Source organism: Thunnus maccoyii, chromosome 21 (genome assembly GCF_910596095.1).
Source record: "Thunnus maccoyii chromosome 21, fThuMac1.1, whole genome shotgun sequence".
NCBI classification, from domain to species: Eukaryota; Metazoa; Chordata; class Actinopteri; order Scombriformes; family Scombridae; genus Thunnus; species Thunnus maccoyii.
Window position 1 is genome coordinate 7,241,945 of NC_056553.1, and position 18,889 is coordinate 7,260,833.

An 18,889-nucleotide genomic window follows, 5' to 3' on the forward strand; every position below is an offset into this window, starting at 1 on the left:
GGCAGTAAAGAGAGCGGTTAGAATAATTTAACAGTTTCAAATCCTATCAATGGTATGTGGATCGTCTCTGAAGTGGACGTAAGCCTGCCAAGTGGCACCAGTGAGAGGGCTGGGGATTGTTGACAGGGCAACAAGTCAAGTGATTAAATGGCTAGCAAGGTGAAAGTTTAAGGAGACACAAGAGACAAAGTCACAGGGAGTGAGGTAAATCCAGAGCTCATTAGTTGAGCACCGTGCCAGTCTAAATTTGCAAGGACAAAACCCAAGTGTGTGGATGAGATTGCAGGTGAGTGCGGGGCAGCTTGGCTGACGTACAGTCACAACTTTAAGCTACCTTGGCAGCCATCAAGGGATGCCCAGCGTCTACCCTATAGGTACAACCACTCTAATCCTTTTAGCACAGCCGAGATCAGTTTCTAAACTGAGCAAACCTTACTCAGTCAATCCCATTGACAGGACTGTTCCCTCATGGCGTCAGGAATAGTGGCAAGTGTCACTCTATATCCCTGCTCTGCTGCCTGCGGCCTTCACCGCAGTGAATTGATTGCAAATACTCATGTGATATCTTTGCAACCAAAAGGCCGAAACAGGTGTTCATAAGGGCCTAACTTTGCTTTTCATAGGGCTGTCCCCGACTCAGGGTGTTCAGTCGACTCAGAGTTGGCACTTCAGCTCAATGCATCAACTCAGAAGGGGGGGGGGGGGGCTTTGCAACTACCTCCCAAAGTTTACGAGAAATGTTATTCATGCCTTTGCCCAATTACAGTACAATCTGCAAAGCAGCCGCCCCACACTAAACTCCTAATAGCCTACATGAGCCTCATGTTTGTTCATCATCTGTGATGTGAAAACATCAGATTTCCACTTAATCAGAGAAATAAAAAGTGTGCCTCTTGGTATTTAGTTATAAAATCTCTCCTGCCTGGCTGCTGACAGCGCTGTCAGCAGAAGAGTCTGTCACGCTGGACGGTAGAGGAGGTTGTACCGGCATCTGCTTCAGAAGTAGTTCAGCCGACTTCGCTAACATTCAGCACTGAAGCCGAGAGCGTCAGAGTCCGGAAATGTGGTCACTCGGCTCTGCGTTGCGCTTGTCCTCCGTTTCTATCACAGTAATGTATTTAGGTAATTTTAAGACAAACTCTAAAAGTTTACAGCCTGTCTTGCTGTCACTCTGGATTACTCTGCCTTTTGAAAATTTATATTACGCAGTGATTCGACTGCCAAAATGTGAGTCGACTCATGAGGCTTCTCAACTGATGCATCGAACCATTGACATTTAGAGGGCAGCCCTAGCTTTTCCCCCATATAGCCTAACTGGCAAGTGTCTCTCTTGTCAGTGTTTCCACTCCTTTCTCTTCTTCTTCTGTCTTACTCTGCCTGCCAACCAGGCATGAGGGGGCAGCTGATGAGCTGCACGTCATGCCATATTTTGGGAATCTAAACCACACACTCGACAAGGGGGAATACAGAATAAGACACCACAGCGATGGGGATGAGCTCTGAGGAACAACTCAGGACTATGTCCAGTCCGATTCCGCTCAGAATATGTGAGACTATCCCAGACGTTTCCTGTAGCGCGGATGTGTTGTGACCTTCACCCAGGGCGTGCGCCCTGCGAGTATTAACCCGATAGGCCTGCTCTGAGAATGAGGCAACGTCAGCCCCTGTAATGTGAGACCACAGCAGCGAGGGGGAGAGGTGATGAGGGGAGAGAGGAAAGGGGAGATTAGTACTACGGTATCCAGGTAACAGTCGTAAACACTGTCAAAGCAAGACTGAACACGGAGCGAATCAAAGCATGAGACTGTATAATGACAAGCTGACAAAGACCAGCTATTGTGGTATGAAAACAACTGAAGGGATGAAATTACTCTGCAATGTTGTTGTTTTGGCTACTCTGCAAGAAAGTAAGTGAATACTACACGTGCCAACAGATTCCTTGCCATTACAGTCTCTTGGTCTGGATGCATTTTCACATTAAGAGACATCTTTGCAATATCTCCTCCTTCTCCCACAATTTCCTCCTCTTTCCCAGTAATAACTAGATAAGACGTGTGGGATGCAGATTAGACTGATGCTGGCACTTCCACGAGGGCTGATACACACCGTGCTGAGAGACTCCATACACATTCTGCACATATTTTTCCTTATGGCCCACATGTCCAAAAATCAAGACGCTCTGTACTCGGTGAACTCAACGTTACAGACATCTGAGGAAAACAAATTACCTCAGGTTTTTTACTAAATTGCATGTACACCTACATCTTTCTTCAGACTGTAAAAGCACATCCTGCGATGACGCTCTCCAAAAGCACACAGTGCTCTTTTCAAAACACTTGGAGCATGCAGTCTGACGATGGAAAATGTTAGCTAGTAAAACACTGGAAAAGTGAGAGCCTTAGAAATGCATGCGCCGAATACGGCAGGGCCAGTGTAGCGCGAGCCGTCCAGCACGGGTCTCTGAGGAGGGTGACGCAATACAGGACGCGAGGGGAGGCTGAGAGGATGGAGGAGAGAGAGAGAGAGAGAGAGAGGGGGCACAAATATGTTGACTATTACGAGCTCAAGCCCCCTCCTCCTCCTCGTCCTCCTCCTCGTCCTCCTCCTCCTCCTCCACCACGTCCGCGGCAGTCCCACCCAACGCTGAGGCCCATCTGGAGCGCCTCGTGACCCAACTGATTAAAAGCAGTTGGGGCCTTCGGTGAGATACGGCCAGTGGAATGTTGAGACTGTGGAAAGGCCCAGAATAAGTGTGTCTAAGAGGTGTGTGAATTTCCACAATGTGTATGTGATACTCAAGCGAGCTGATGCTGTGTGTCTGTGTCCATGCATCCGTGTGTGTGTGTGTGTGTGTGTGTCTTTTGTATCACGTGTGTGTGTGTGTGTGTGCAGCCACATGTCCGTTAGTGGCAGTAATCAGCGATCAATCAAATCTAAGAAGAAAAAGCCCTGAGTGCGGTTGATGGATGCCCCCGCTGGGACTGATGGGATGGCTGGACGGGAGCATCTCCGCACCTGAACCAAAGCTCTAGACCTTCCTTGACCCTGTTAGCCTGCGCACAACAGCACACACTGATATAGAGTTCAGGATTACAGCTATCAGCGTTTACAATAATCACAACCAGTAGAAACCAAATGTCTCCTCCACTCAGGCTGAAATCTCTTTTTTCTGGCTCTATCTTTCCTTTTCTACTAACCCATCCCTGCTTCTTCCAACCCCCAGACCTAGCAGCTCTTGCAGTCGCCCCACTCCAAACCAGAAGGTATTTACTAGGTGCACCCGTTGAGCGGCATCATCCTCTTTCAGCGGTGGTCCAAATGGAAACCAGTCTGAGAGCCTCATCTCTGCTGATGGAGCATGATACAAGAGCCTACGGTTGATCTTTACTGCTCTCGTCCCAATAGGGGATCCTCGGTGCAGTTAACGTTTAAGCCTAACATGTGTTTACCGCTTAATTGAATAATGAAGCGATGAGAGAAGAGGAAAAACCACATGACCCAGGACTGCACCGAAATGCTGCCAGGGGGAGGATTGTGCGGTTAAAAGCAGAATACTTTGGTTTTAAAGCGGCGTTTTTATAAGCGCTGTGGCTACATGTCTGTCAGCGGCACTTTCATTATCTTTCATATATGCCAAAACTAAATCCCGCCAAGAGTTGGAAAAAAAAAAAAAAAAAAAAAAAAAAAAATGACCACCCCAACTCTCTTTGTCACACTCTATCCATCAAAGTGATCGCAAAAGCAACTGTTTTAAGTGTAGCATTATGTTTTGTAATTGAATCCATGCTGCATAATTTAGTTTAGCTAATATAAGCCAATTCGAGCCATGTTAACTGGCGTTTTCACTAATGTAGCCTTTTCACAGTCCATCTGGCTGCCTGTTTTCTTCCCGTAACTGTTTGGTTGTTTGGCTGCGGTGCTCGAGACATCTTTGTTGCTTTTTCCATCCTATTTGTGTTGAATTGCATTCAAAATGTGGTGCAACACAATAACAGGGAATGTCTGCATACAAAATGAAAATATTCATTAATTTCCACAAAAAAAAATCAGAGGCTTATTTTCTCATTTGCAAAAAAATCTGCCATAGCAATAGTTGTCATAGAGAGAGACAACAAAGAGGAGGATGATATGGATTTATAACAGCTTGGATATAAAGTACTGATGAAGTTAAACCGGTGCCACCCTACCTCAGCTGTTCATCAACAGAAACTAAAACATGTCAGAAACTGCTAGTAGTCACAGCAAACACTAAAAAACCGAGCAACTGTCGAGTTTGATTTACAGGATTCCACTTGTTGGGTATCTTAATAGTTTTATAGATCATCCTGTAATGGAAATGGTGCTGTTTTGATTCCTGCAGCAGCTGATGCATATCCTGCAGCCCTAACACCGCCGCTGCGTACTCACAATCTGCCCAGAGATCCTCGAAATGTAAATAATATCAATGTGAAATACTGAAATAATCACACACACCAAAACAATTATATCACCATTAAGTCGAACACGTGCGGGACCATTTGCGAAAACAAAACACACAGAGAAGCCATTTGGCAGATGGGTCAGAGACTGCGAAGGAGGACTCGGAGCAGAACTGAACACAGCAGGTCTCCAGGCCATGATGACCACACCCGGGCCCAGCTGGAAACAATAAAAAACACATACTCTTCATCTCTTCCTCTTTCGCTCCATCTCCTGTCCCCTCTTCTTACTCCTTCTCGCTACACTTTAAACCCTTATCGTCAAAACTTTAGGATCTCAATTTAGTGTCTCTTTCACCTTCTCCTCCTCTCTTTGCACCCATCTTCCGTTTGTCTGGGTCTATCAGACTGTTTTCTAATCATCCTTGGGCCCCATATAACACAGAGGGAGTGTCCACTGCATTCTCCATCACCACAATAAACACTCAGTGAGCCATTCTCTCTGGCATGCACGCACAGGCCCCTTTAAAAAACTAAAAGCCAAAGGAAAACAGCGAGGGAGAAAACAGATGGATGTCATTTGTGTTATAAAGACGCACGATGGCAACAGAATAGATTTCCTCGGGCTGGCGGAGAGGTATACGGTTTTTGCAAAAAAAAATAGCAAATTTGGCACCGTCTTCCTCCGGTGACCTCTCCTCTGACACTGTCAGATTGCTTTCGCTTGCAATTCATCACTGTTGATTAGAAGAAGAAGCACTTTATTGATCCCCATGGGGGAAAATGGGGATGGCCCGATTGATCCTCTGCGTTTGACCCATACTATACACACACGCTAAGAGCAGCGGGCAGCCAAAATGCAGTGCCCGAGGATTAACACCAGTTCTTTAGCCAGTGCGGAGGAAACCGGAGCACCCGGCGGAAACCTACGCAAACTCTGGGAGAACATGCAAACTTTCACGCAGGACCTTCTTGCTGTGAGTGCGTTGTACTGAGCCACCACGCTGCCCCATTAGAAAATCAGGGCTCAGCCCATCTCAGTCACGCTGTCAGAGGTGCGGAGGTGCTCTGAATGCAAACGCGGTGTCATCTCATCAGCATGGGAACAAAGCTGCGTGTGCACGCTGACTGACAGAGGACAGAGGGCATCATTATCACCGTCTGTGCCGCTGTGAAGCCTGTAGAGCCTGGCCAATCACGTGCTCTGGCACTGAACGGGCAGCCAATTAACGCCTTTTTTACTGGGACGCCTCGGGGCTGTGTGAGGAAAACAGGAAAATATGCCGTGCTCACCGTTTTATTGAAGAGCTGGAAGGAGAGGAGAAGGGCATGGTGGAGTTTTTTTTATGTTTGGGTTTGTCAGGATCGGGGATATTGCGAGCAAACTATTCTCTTAAAGTCACTGAGCCGTCTATCTGGGCTAAATGAGACTGCGAGGGACAGGTCTGATAGCGGGAGCGGAGAGGGTCGGAGTACAGAGAGGGTGACCGACACACACCAGTGATCTATGGATTCTCTGTCAGAGCTCTGCAGAGGGATTATTCATGACCCCCCCCCGCCTTCCCCCCTCCCTCCCTCCCTCCCTCTGACTGTCTTGCATGACGTAACTGCTCTTAGTAGGTTGATCGAGTTTAGATGCACCGAGAGCTGCGATTCTATCATTCAAACAACAAGAAAAAAAGAAATCACCATAGCAACCTTTTTCTCTTACAGCGTGCCGGTGATATTTACAACATCCACTTGAGAGAGCCTGAAGGTGGGGGGGAGTGGGAGTGGGAGTTGGGGGCAAAAGAACCAATGTGTAAACACTTAAAAGATGAAAACAAAACAACATCTCCCCGACAAACACGGTCGCCCGTGCTCTCTTGAACGCACACTTGCATGCACGTACTGGCGTAGGCTCCTCCCAGCCCTGTCTGCATTGCACCAAAGCGAGCTGCATCTTTTTCCGAGACAGTTTTTCATCATCCTCACCAAGGAGACTCAGCAGCATCCAGCTACTTCTTATTCACATCCTCTGCTGTCTTCTCTCACTCTCTCCCCCCCCCCCTCTTTTTTTTTCTCTTGTGGCTTAGAAGAGTAACCTACTTGAAAAATGATAAAAGAAAGACGTCTTTATATGCCGGCTTTTTTCTGTGTTGCCAAGGTTACGCTCCAAGGACAAGGTGTTTCTTGGTTTTGCTGAGCCAAGCCTCTGGAGACTCAGCTTGTTTTTATGTAATTTTGCCTTATACAGACTAAACTACACAAGCAGCATCACTGTACGTGTACTGCAGCGCTGTGCACATATGTCGGAGGGATTATGCGTGTGCGTAGATGGGCGGGGAGAAGGGGGAGGGAGAGAGAGGGGTTACTGTGACAGTATGAGGTGAATCAGCATTCTGTTCACGCCGCTTTTCACTACAAGCTGAGCCAAAACGCTGAGGGCCACGGTACGTCTCGAATTTACAACCGCGGGCAGACGTATCAAGAGTCTACACTGAAGAAAAACCCTCATAGTCTGCAGCAGCTGTACCGAGCGACAATGACACAGCAACAGTTTTGAAAGGAGAAACTCAAATGTGACCTACTTTTGTAGGCGAGTAAAAAAACGACACGCTGATTCATCAAAAGGTGTTCAGCACAATCATCATTTTCATAACTTTATTGATATTTTTTCCACTCAAATTTGTGCTCCTTCAGTGCTTGTTCATTCCAAATTGCAGGTTTAGCTGCTTCCTGTGTCCTGCTACTTTAAATACAAATTAAACAAACTAATACCAATAAGCACGGACTGGCTGCTTGAAACAAGATCCTGTCAATATGCATGCAGACGCGAAGTCAGAGGTTCAGGTGTCTGAAGATAATCTACTATGTCACGGGGCTTAAAACTGCCCTGTGTGTGTAAACATTAACCTGTCCCAGCGGGAGGTATTACTTCATGCTTTAATGCCTCAGTACATCCTTGCTCACTGAGACAACATGCGTTTTACAGCTTGTTATGCTAAGCTGTATGAAAATGCTTCTTTTCCTCTCTCTCTCACAACTCTACCTTCACTTCCTTTCTCTGACCGCTCATCATACGTGCCAAATATAGCCGATCATATGATACAAATATTGTCATTGATCTATTTATATTTATGTTTTCAGACACCGTCATTATCAAAACAGACAAATATGTCTGAACCAGAAGTCCTAAATCACATCATAAAACAGGAGGACAGTTTAAAGTGCGTGCTGAGACTCAGCAGAGTAACCAGGTCAGTCCCGCTGCTTCCAAATGATGAAAGGAATGCAAAATTTGTTTTTGTTTTTTACCACCATGAAAGGAAGATGAGCTATAGCTGTTTTTCCATTTTGTTTTTTTTTTTTATGTTTCAGTGAGGGCGACATAATTCAGAAAAAGAAAAAAGGCCTGTAAATATCATGTGGACTAAGGCCTCGTTTGGGACCACATTAAGTTCTCAAGACAGCGAAGCAAATCCTTTAGATTGATTGATTTTATGCCGGCGACTGAAAAGAAAAGCTTGTCAATATTCACTGACATCAGGCGTAACAGTTCCACTTTAAACAATGTCCATGAATAAAACCTCAGGAATAAAGCGGAGAAGAAGACTGACTTAAAATAGAGAATAAATAACTTTGATAAGGGGAAATATCCACCACATAGCTGCATGTTCTAGCATGAGACTGATTAAAGTTCTGATGTCTGCTTGGGACTGATTTTGGAAGTTTTATGACTCTCCTTCCCTCCCTTTTTCCCGCCTCGCTCACTGCCCCTCGGCTGCTTTCATATGCTAATGGACGAGCAATTGTGCGGGCCAACAGCCTGGAATTCCTCTCCACAAAGGAGAAATGGAGATGGAAGGAGAGAGAGAGAGAGAGAGAGAGAGAGAGAGAGAGAGAGAGAGAGAGAGAGAGAGAGAGAGAGAGAGACAGAGAGAGAGAGAGAGAGAGAGAGAGAGAGAGAGAGAGAGAGAGAGAAAGGGACAGACAGACAGAGAGCAGACGACACTGGGCCGATGCACATCAGAGGCCCAAATGACTGTCCAGAGAGGGGTTTGCTAGCATAAGCAAGAGCATCAAAAGCCCAAGAACGGCTTTGTGTTGGAGCGTATGTTAGTGTAGGGCGGTTTAGGGCTGCCACTTTATTAAATTATCCATTACTCAGTCTATAAAATGTGAGAAAGTAGTAAAATTGATTATTTCCCAAAGACCAAGATTTCATATTCAAAATGATTTGTGTGACTAACAGTCAAAAACCCAAAAGATATTCAATTTACTGTCATAGAAGACTGAGAAAAACAGCAAATATTCACATTTGAGAGGCTGAATTTTTGGCATTTTGGCTTAAAATATTACTTTTACGGTTAACTGATTATAAGAATTGTTGCTGATTAATTATCTGACTGGTCGATTCTTCATCAGGTGTTTTACCTGATGAAGGTCTAAGTACCAAAACATTGTATCTCTAATAAAGTTTATTGCCAGTAAAAGTACAGTGTGCAGGAGTTCTCTCTTCTCTTGCTTGTGGACATTTCCTCCTACACACCCGTCTAAAAGAGCCTTTAAAGTCAAGATACAGAATAATACTGAAACATTAAATCTATGAATTCATCGGCTAGAGCTGCAATGATCAACTATTTTGATGATTGATTAAGTTTCTTTTGTCCTCTGGGATTTCATATCTGATTATCTCTGGGTTGTGGACAAAACAAGACATGTGAAGAGGTCACGTTGGGCTCTGGGCAACAGTGCTACACATTTTTCACCATTTTATGGACCAAACAACAAATTAATTAATCAAGAAAATAATCAACAGATTGATCGATAATGTAAATAATCATAAGTTGCAGCCCTACAGACAGAAAATTGATGAGCAGGGCACATTTTTCACTATTCTCTAGCATTTTATAGATCAAACAATTAATTGATAAGTCAAAGATATGATCAACAAATTAAATGATAATGAGAATAATATATAGATACAGCCTTATTATATAATTTTTCATCATTCTTGCATGCCTCATTGTCTCTTAACCTTATAAAAAAGCAATGGTGGGCACACAGGGAGCCCTCCCCTCTGTGCTGGGTGTGGTCCGTTACCACACGGATGTCGTCCGAGGTGGCTACCAGCGCGCCGCTGAGGAAGCCATCCCCCCACGTTACAAGGCTCATCCGAACAAAGAAAAGACACACCGCCCCTACATCCAGCCAGCCACCTCGGCCAACCCTTCAGGGAGTGAGAGCAGGTGGGCCAATTAGAGTCCCCGGAGTCCCTCCCCACCCAGATGCGAGCAAAGGCCTGTATAATTGGTTTCCTCATCTATGAATTATTAATCCTGGTTGCTCTTTGAGGTTTTTGACAGAGTAGGGTCATGACAGAGCGCCCTCTGACACACACACACACACTCCTGTTTAACCCCCCAGTGCCGTGTTAAAACTCCTCAGAACAAAGTGGAGAGACTCGGACACGTCGGAGAACGCACATGACAACCAGAGATGAACTGATTCTCTCTGAGCTTCTGTTATCTCTATGGATGAGAAGATACAGGAAGTTAACGTGACATTATCTTACTTTACACCTGTTAGCGCAAAACGATGAAACCATCTAAGCTACACTGTTTTAACTGGTTGTTTTGTTGTTCATTTCCCGGAGACATGAATGACCGCTATTGTTCACGAGGATGCTAAAGATCAAACAATAATAAACCAAATATTTTCAACGGGCCAACATATTAATAGAGTTGTGGCCTTGCTGTGTTGTTGTAGTTCCCTGGCTCCTCTCTCTCTGTCTCACACCAGGTGTTAGCCTGTAAATATTTCATGAGGCCTCGACGCTGTGCTACTGGCACACAAAGGCCGTTTTCAGCGGGCCTCGGACAGCGGAGGCTCTCTGGAAACAGAGGCCTATCAGTTCGACTTGGGACACAAACAATTTTCAGCACTGCTAAAATTAAATTAGGGGAAGGGGCAGGCCATAGAGCAGCGCCGCCGCATTGCTCGACACGGCGAGGCTTCTTTACTCCTCACATCAGGCATTCCATGGCGAAATGAAAAAAGGGGAGAGGAGGGGAGGAAAAAAAAAAAAAAGAAGAGAGAAACAATGAGCTGTCTGTGTGAGTTTTCAGTGAAGTGAAGGCATGTCAGAGATATGAGTGTTAGTAAGGGTGCCAAGTTGACTTGTGTGAATATAGAGACAAATGCACCACAAAGAGCGCTGTATGTCCGTGTTAATATGCTCAGATGCACACACACATACGTCATTCTCTCAGCATAGACAGGCTGCGACCTTTGCGCCCTTGTACTTAACATCCAACCCATATTAAAAGTGCAAAGCTTCAACTGGGTGTTTACCAGTCAGCCTAATCTGTAGTTTTCTAAACTATTAATGGGATGGATTATTTCACCAGTTTCCACTCGCATTTGCAAGATTTTTCTTCTTCTTCTTCAAAAAAGTGACAATATCTTAAGATGATAACTTCTCTTGTATTGAGATAAAATCATTGATTTTCGATTGAGGTCAAGAGACTCCTGAGAATCACTTATTTAATAACTCGATAAGACAGATTTTGTAAAATCAAATTTAGTGTCGAGCCACCTGAGGCTGCATGAGGCACTCTGTCTGCATGAGCAGGGACACTCAGAGGTCAGCATGCCAAGCACTCCACAGTCTCCAGTTCCACACTGCACTACTGAATGAATGCTGGCTATTAATACTTGAGATGTCAGGGATGCCTTTCCTGGAAAACTCCAGAGAGCAATAGGGGACAGAGGAAGACAAGCTTATAAAAATAAAAAAAATAAAAAAAGGCTGAGCAAAATCTACAAAATTAACAAAACTGACCTGACTGTTCCAGGCGCAGTACAGATTGCAGATCAGATTCCAGTTGTTATTAATCATACAGTCGAGAACTTTGAGATGAGCCATTTTGAGCTGCTCTGAGGAAATACAAGCTGCCCAGACACCTGCCCTCAGCTGTGTTTCCCGAACCCTGCCGTGCCCGGCGGCGCCCTGCTGGCAGCGACGCTCCTCGATGCCACCTTGACACGGAGGAGAGTGCGAGGAGGCGAGAGGGAACCATCAGCAGAAGGCGAAGGGTGCATCTCCGTGCCCATCTGCGAGCCCAGCGGGCGTCCTGTCAGCTGTGGCCATCGCCCAAGTCACGCTTCATTAACAATATGTTAATGATTCATGCCGCGCAAATACTCGAGGGATTATCTAGACATAACATTAAAAAGAAAAAAAAAACAGCCTTCCTGTGAGAGGGAAGCAGCAGAAAAGAGTTATCAGCGGTCCGGAGGAAAAAAAGTCCACCTGATTATCAGCATGCAAGAGAGGCGTCACCATGGTTACGCCGCAGACCAGCGGAGGAGAAGCCTGCTGTACTTTTTCCTTGTCGTCGTCTGCCGTTGCGTTTTGGGAGCCCCTGCTTTTTATTTCTCTCTTTCAGTGACGGAGTCTCGCCCCGGCTGGCTGTGCCTCCCTGTGCTCGTCTCCGCGGCGGTGCCAGGCTGAGGCAGCAGCAAAGCCTCGCTCTAAATCATCATGCATCAGGCCGCATTGCAGGACTTAGAATGATTTCTCTCTTCTCTCACCAGACTCCTCTGGACAGAGCAAAGGAAAGGTTTCATTCAGACCTTCCTCCGCTTGTAACACCTCAACAACACCTACAAAGACGGCTCACTGCCTCTGCCGCCAATTCCAAACCTGACTGATTCTGCATTTTGCCGGCAATGCAGGATCCTGTGCAGCCTTATTTATTTCATTACTCTGCAAAAAAAATATCTTCCCTCTACTTTGCAGGAGGAAGACTCTCTTGCAAAAAAAAAAGAAGAGGAGTGCCGCAGCCCCCACCACTGCAGAGCGAATTCCCACATCGGAAGTCAGCTCTATTAAGTAAAATGAACATCAAGTTAAAGACTTCCTCTGTAGTCTCCATCTCGCCATGGGATGTCAGAGACATCAAGCTATTGAGAGAGGGAAACATGCCGGAAATTCATTTTCGCATGCGAGAAGAGAGAATTAGCAAACTACTGGATGCCAGTAAATAGTTGTCTGGGATTGTTTATGTTCCTTCCACCCTTTGATGCTGTATGACGTCCAGATGGTTGTGATTGTGACATTAGCTGTGAGGCGGCTTCATCACTGAGATGCTCTGAGCTTACTTCAAATGAGAAACGCCATAACCAATTAGCAGTCAGGAGTAGCCTGAGGTGGGGTTTAAGATATTCATACATTTTTAAAAAACGCTTTAGTGCTACATGTCACTCTGATCTTGGCTTTTTCGTCTCTTCGGGGTTTCCCCTATAACTGTACGATGAGAACCTCCGCCAGCCCAGAAAAATATACTTTTTACTCCAAAAATAACATTAAATATCCATTAATTCGTGAATCAATATCGTTTGGAAGCCAAGTCAAACTCTGTGCCCGGTTGAGAGAGTGCGAGCAGCAGAATAGTGACGGTGAACGCCAGCGCAGCAGAGGAAAAAGTTAGCAGGAAGTCGTCAGTCGGGCAGTAAATGTACAGTACAGACTACAGTGTGTCTGTTAATAAAAGCTGCAGCTTCTCAAGACCAAGAAAAGTCTCGTCTGTTGTTTTCCTCAACTGCTGGAAGGGGGTTAGCCCCGAAGTTAGCGACAATGGGTTAGCTTAACCTGTCCAGGCTCACTTTCTGCTCTTTCTCTAACAGGGACACTGACCACAAAGACTGAATGCCCAATGTGGATATGTCCAGCAAAAACCAGCACACACCTTTAGTAATAGTACAGGTGCAGCAACATGTGATCATTACTTACATTAAGTCACTGTTAGCTTTCATTTATTTGCCGTCATACAGAGACAAATGAAAAAGGACGCTAACAGTAGCACTAGCAGTCTTTTTGTGCACCAGTTTATCTGCTGTAAAATACATTAAATATGTAAAAAAAAAAAAGGAAAAGACAGGGTGAGTGATAATACAGACACTAGAGTCTGAGTCAGGTCACGAGGCTACACACACGGTCGGGTGAGAAAGGTCAGCCAAGTCCCACAGGCCAAACTTGGTGACCAGACATGGCAACCCTGGGCCCCACAACACACAAACAACAAACCAGTTGGGGTAATGATCACTCAGTGCTCTGCTTTACATGCCCCCCCCCCCTAACTCTTACACCGCCTTGAGTTCCCCCATTATCAACACTCTTCCTTAACTCAGGAGACCAAGCTCCCAGCAGGTAAATCCACTGAAAAAGGTGCTTATTCTCATACTGAAGTTCAAAAAATAATGTCAGCGAGACGGATTAAAAACCTCGCTTTTGTTTTTGCTTTCATCACATCGGGGGGAAAAACACGTGAGACAAGCTCTAAGAGACGCAAGACTGAAACTGTGATGTCAGTCCAACCCGCCCAGCTGTCTCAAACATTGCTAGATCTGCCTCTGGCACAATGAAATCCATCAAAGTCCCTGTTTCACCATCTAACACTTAAAACAAAACATGACAAATGCTTTACAAGTCAAGGGGATTAATGAAAGCAAATCTGCTGCGGAGCTCTGCAACAACAACATACTGGTCCCAATATGCTGCATATATATATAGACCAGAAAAATCTAACAAAATCTAACAAAACAACACCTAAATGCAGGACAAGTGATAAGCCCTATCTAAATGTTACCATTAAATCTATAAAATACTCATGATGAAGAGCAAAAAAGTGTGTAAAACACTCAAAATTGTGCAGATATTTGGGAATCGTACACATCACCTGAGTCCAAATTATTTCATGTCGGAATAATTTCAAACTTCAAATGTTGAATAAAGAAATAAGATACAACTGTCTGAATAATATCTGCACAGTGAACTGCTGTGACATCATGCATCAACATGTGTACAAGCTGTGGCTGAAACCCCCCCCCCCCCCCCCCCGCCCCACATCACAAGCCAGAAATAGACCCAGTAAAGAGTAAAAGCATGTGCCCTGCCCCCACACTGAAGCCAATATAATCCAATCAATTGTGATCTTATGGATCTCGTGGCGCACACACACATACACACACACGTTCAGTGCCACACACGCCCTCCGATTCAAAACAACAGTGAGCGCATGTAGGATGTTGAGGTTTCTCTGACAGGAAACAGGGCAGAATTTATTAAGCCTGCAGTGCGTCCATCAGCTGTCAATGGCATCACACTTATGATCTTGAAGGCTTCGACTGAACATTATTTTTTATTATTGATTGATCTGCTGATATCTTCATGTGATGATTGTTTAGTCTAAAGAAGAGTCCAAAAATTATGAAAAAATATCCATCAAAAGTTCCCAGAAAATGTTTTTTCCAACCAATGTCCTAAAACAAAAAAATTAATAAATATAAAAGAAATTCCATTGATGCAAATCCTCATGTTTTAGAGCCAGGAACAAGTGAATGTTTGACATTTTTACTTGATTGTTGTTTATTTTTTATGTCAAAAACAATAATTGATAGATTGGCAATTTGTTTCACTACTAGTAATAAATCCAGCTGATATAAAAGGTATTCCTGCGACACACAGTGTTGATTTTAGGAATAAAACTCTGTTCTCAGTGCTGAATGTGTCCTTTTTTTCACACTATTACTTATCCAACACACACTGAATCCACTTGTTAGCTTTTAAAATGATTCACATTTACATGTTCAAGGCTCTGTAGAAAAATAATATTTTCCAAAACTCGACATTCATTCGTTTTCACTGACAGCTCTTTGGCCTTTTCTTTAGATGACTTAAATCCAGCGGCTTTTCCACTACCGACTGCTACTCCACAATTAAGCAGTTGTGGTCAATTTAGGCGTATTATATTTACTGTCTGGGAGCACTTTTTACATCCAGTCCTTCCATGCCCCATTGCAGAGAAGCACTTGCTCCTGAAACACGTTGGCTTCTCTGCCATCCGTTCATCATGAGATCATTCCTACATCAAAGTGCTCTTGTTCATTTCCACTGCTGACGCTGACAGGAAATAATGCGGTTACCTGCCGAGACCTCAAAGCCCACACTAACACCGCAGGTTAAGATACGTCCTGATAACGCCTTGTTACGTAAGGTTCGATTGAAAACAAACACTGCCTCAGACGCACGTGGTTATGTGCAGCTTCACATACAGAATGTAAAAAGAAAAGTGAAAGCGCCCCCAGGAAAAAAAACCCTGTTTCTTACAGGAAGAAGAGGCAGATATGTGGTAATTCCTCTCCACTAGCACAGTTATCTGAAATGTTTCTGATGCCTGCAGTCTATATAGTCATTATCCACCAGCCGCTACACAGTGCATTACATAATCTGTGGCTTATGAAGCCCGTAGGGTGTAAAATGACAGGATGGAGGGAGGAGTGTGAATACCGCCATAAGAAATTAGCTATGCAGATAAACTGAGCGCTTTATGCACTTCACACACACACACACACACAGACTTGTGTGTGTCATGTCTCGGAGCCAAAGATAGAGCCAGATAGGGGGCAAGTGTTGAAGGAGACGCCTTGGGCATGTGTAATGGATAGCGTCTCAGCCTCACTGAGCATTAGACCGGTTCTGCTCTGCTCTGCCTGCCTGCCTGTCTGTCTGCCTGCGTCTGCACCCCCCCCCCTCTCCTCTAAACTCCAACCTCTCACCGTCTTCTTTCTGTCCTCCCTTTATCTTACAGAGGGACAAGGGGCGGTGACATTGAGCCAATTTGCAATAGAGATGAACAAAAAAAAGATGAGAAGGAAAAGAAAAAGGGTGGCATTTTTTCCCCCCCCCGGTGGTTAAACCCTCGTCTGCCTTGACACTCCCTTGCCCTCCTCCTGCTCCCTCCCTTCCTCTCTCCATCTCTCCATCCATCAATCATTCATCCATGCTTGTAGCCGGCAGAATGGCGTCTAGTGTGACTGTGGCCAGTCTGGGCTTTTAGCAGACTGAGGGACAACATGCTCGGGGAGCCATGCTGAGCATGAACGTCAACCCTCCACGAGAGGAAATGATAAGGTAGCCTGCCGACACACACGCACACATATTTTGGATGACCTTGAGTCCGACGCAGCACGCGTACAGATTTCCCTTTTCGTCTTTTCCAGGAAAAAAATAGCAAATGGCTGGGAAGTTTAATTCCGATACTAATGCCAAAACACACACTTCATTTCCAAAGGGGTTTTTTTTTTTGGTAATGACGGTAAACTGTGAGGCAGATCTGGTGTTTCCAAACTGGGGAAACCCTTCGGAGAACGTACTCCTTGTGATTCCCATGACACTCACTCTGTGTTGAGTGTATGTGCTAAGACAGAAGTCAGGTCACGTCCGGGTCACTGTCTTGTTTGCTGAATATGAAAGAAGCACGATGTGCTGCACGAGGCACATTTGCTTTTCAAATGTATGCAAATCAAAATGGTTTTGTCGCCGCTCTGATTGATGAACTGCCGCGACTCTAAACACAGATAAATGAGGAGGTCGTTTCCTTTTGGAGGAACTGTAATCTGTTCTGTGAGGTTTTTTTCATCCTTACAATGACTAAAATAAACCATCAGGCTTTAAAAAAAAAAAACATGAGATCATAGTGAGATTAATTAGGGGCTGGGATGTGACACTGGAAATTTAAGTTGTCTTTTGACACAAAGTGTGTCCAGCTGGGTACGTGTGTGGAAAAACTGAAGAGATCGAGATTGGGTCTTCCTTGTTTCCACAGAAAAAAAAAAAAAAAATCAGCTCTCACATGGCACAAACTGACCACTGTCGCATTCCCCGACCCCTAAAATTATACCGTCCTGACCGACGTTCACATACTGACGGCTTGTAGCTGCGTTCAGCAGAAGAAAAAAAAACAGTGATTCCAGTACAGTGATTCCATTTTTCCCTCTTTCCACGGGTTAAATATAGCATCACTAAAAAACACGCGGGAATAGAGGACGGGTGAAAGACAAGCATGTGGATGGTGGAGAGAGAGAAAAAAAAAAAAAAAGAGCAGGGGGTTTATAGAGTAGGGAGGGGCTATATTTAGAGCAAAGCAGAGCATCACCAGCACTCTGAGCGCCGCCATGGGTCTCATCCAGCATGAATGAGGGAGCTGATCAATACACGCTGAGGGGAAAGGTTCAGCGTGGTGTGTTTGGGTTGTTTTGTCCACTCTTTTTCTTTTTTTTTATGCCTCGGCAGCATTTATTTCAAATTAGTGTCCAAAAAGCTAAATGAAACTGAAAACTGAACACTGAAATCACGTGAAGACGAGAGAAAGAGGAAGAGAAGCACCAAGTGTTTATAGTGGCATATATTGACTCCTATTTAGAACTGCAACTAACGATTATTTTAACGATTAGCCTGCTTATTGTTTTTTCCTATTGATCGATTAATCATTTTGCCTGTCAAATGTCTTGTTTTGTCCCACCAACAAGTCCCAAATCCAAAAACATTCACTTTATGATTATGTAAAACACACAAAAGCAGCACATGCTCACATTTGAGAAGCTGGAGCCAGAGATTTTTGGAATTTCTGCTTAAAAATGAATTCAACAGCTGATTGATGTTGGCAGCCAATATGCTAACAACAAAATAGTTTTTTTTTTTTTTAATTCATCTTTTTCTATGGGCCTCAGCTGTATCACAACTAACCAGCTAATACGAGTGTGACAGCAGGTCGAGTGAGGTGGGGAGTGTGACCGAGGCCAAGACAGAGAGAGACAAGCAGACGTTATACACGTGGGGTGTTTTTCTCTTCGTGACTGGGGCAGCTGTGCCTAAATTACCCTGGCGTTGCTATCATAGCTTTGGCGGTGGCGTGTGTTAGTTGGGAGGAGGAGGAGGAGGAGGAGGAGGGAGGAGGAGGGTGGTGGTGAGGGGGGTCTTAGAGAAGACGCCCCTTGCAATCTCCCTCATTAGCGAGGGAAGATGATGCAAGGGAGAGGGAGAGGGGAGCCTGGGGTCTCAGCTCTCATTAGATCTCAGGGAGGAAAGCAGTTCATAAGCAGTGAAGCTTGAAAATTGAGAGAGATTTGTGTGTGTTTGTGTGTGTTGAAGAAGGCATCAGGTAAGATAAAAAAAGACCCGCCTCGTTCTCACGTCGAGCCCCGGGCTTCAAACAAATCAGGCTAAACATCGGCACTGACTCACAGGTGACTCGCATCTCCTGCAGCGATGCAGAGGTGTGAAGCAAAAATGTTCTGGTCTCACGTTTATTCAGAAACAGATGAAATCAAATCTCATTTTATCAGAGCATCCTGCTAACTCAGCAGGCAACCATGCACCTGCAACTCCCTGTTTTTTTTTACATCTGTTGTGCTTCAGCATCCTCATCTATCCTGTGCTTATTTTCAACTGCAAAGCTGAAATGCCTCAGCTGTGAGTCTCCGCTGATTTAAAGCTGACTAAAGCTCAAGAGTATCAGAGTCTGAGAAGTTAGCGGACAAGAGGCTTGTGTTGTAAAGTAGTTGATGTATTTTTAATGCGTCTGCTGGCCAGCTGGGAGTTCGCTAGGCTGTGGTGGTTGTAGTTAAGTGATGTTACAGAAAAC

General features: G+C 44.8%; 1 protein-coding gene across 2 annotated transcripts in view; it reads right to left on the bottom strand.

Moving 5' to 3' along the window:
* The window catches only part of LOC121888077 (rho GTPase-activating protein 21), an 87,027-nt gene that overhangs the window by 65,283 nt on the left and 2,855 nt on the right, over nucleotides 1–18,889 (bottom strand). The window contains exon 1 of one of the 2 annotated variants that reach the window (XM_042399358.1): nucleotides 11,245–11,263. The exons of the other annotated variant lie outside the window; for it this stretch is intronic. The gene's annotated coding sequence lies outside the window, so the exon portion shown is untranslated. Of the gene's footprint in view, nucleotides 1–11,244; nucleotides 11,264–18,889 lie in introns of those variants that run through there. 2 annotated transcript variants of the gene reach the window in all.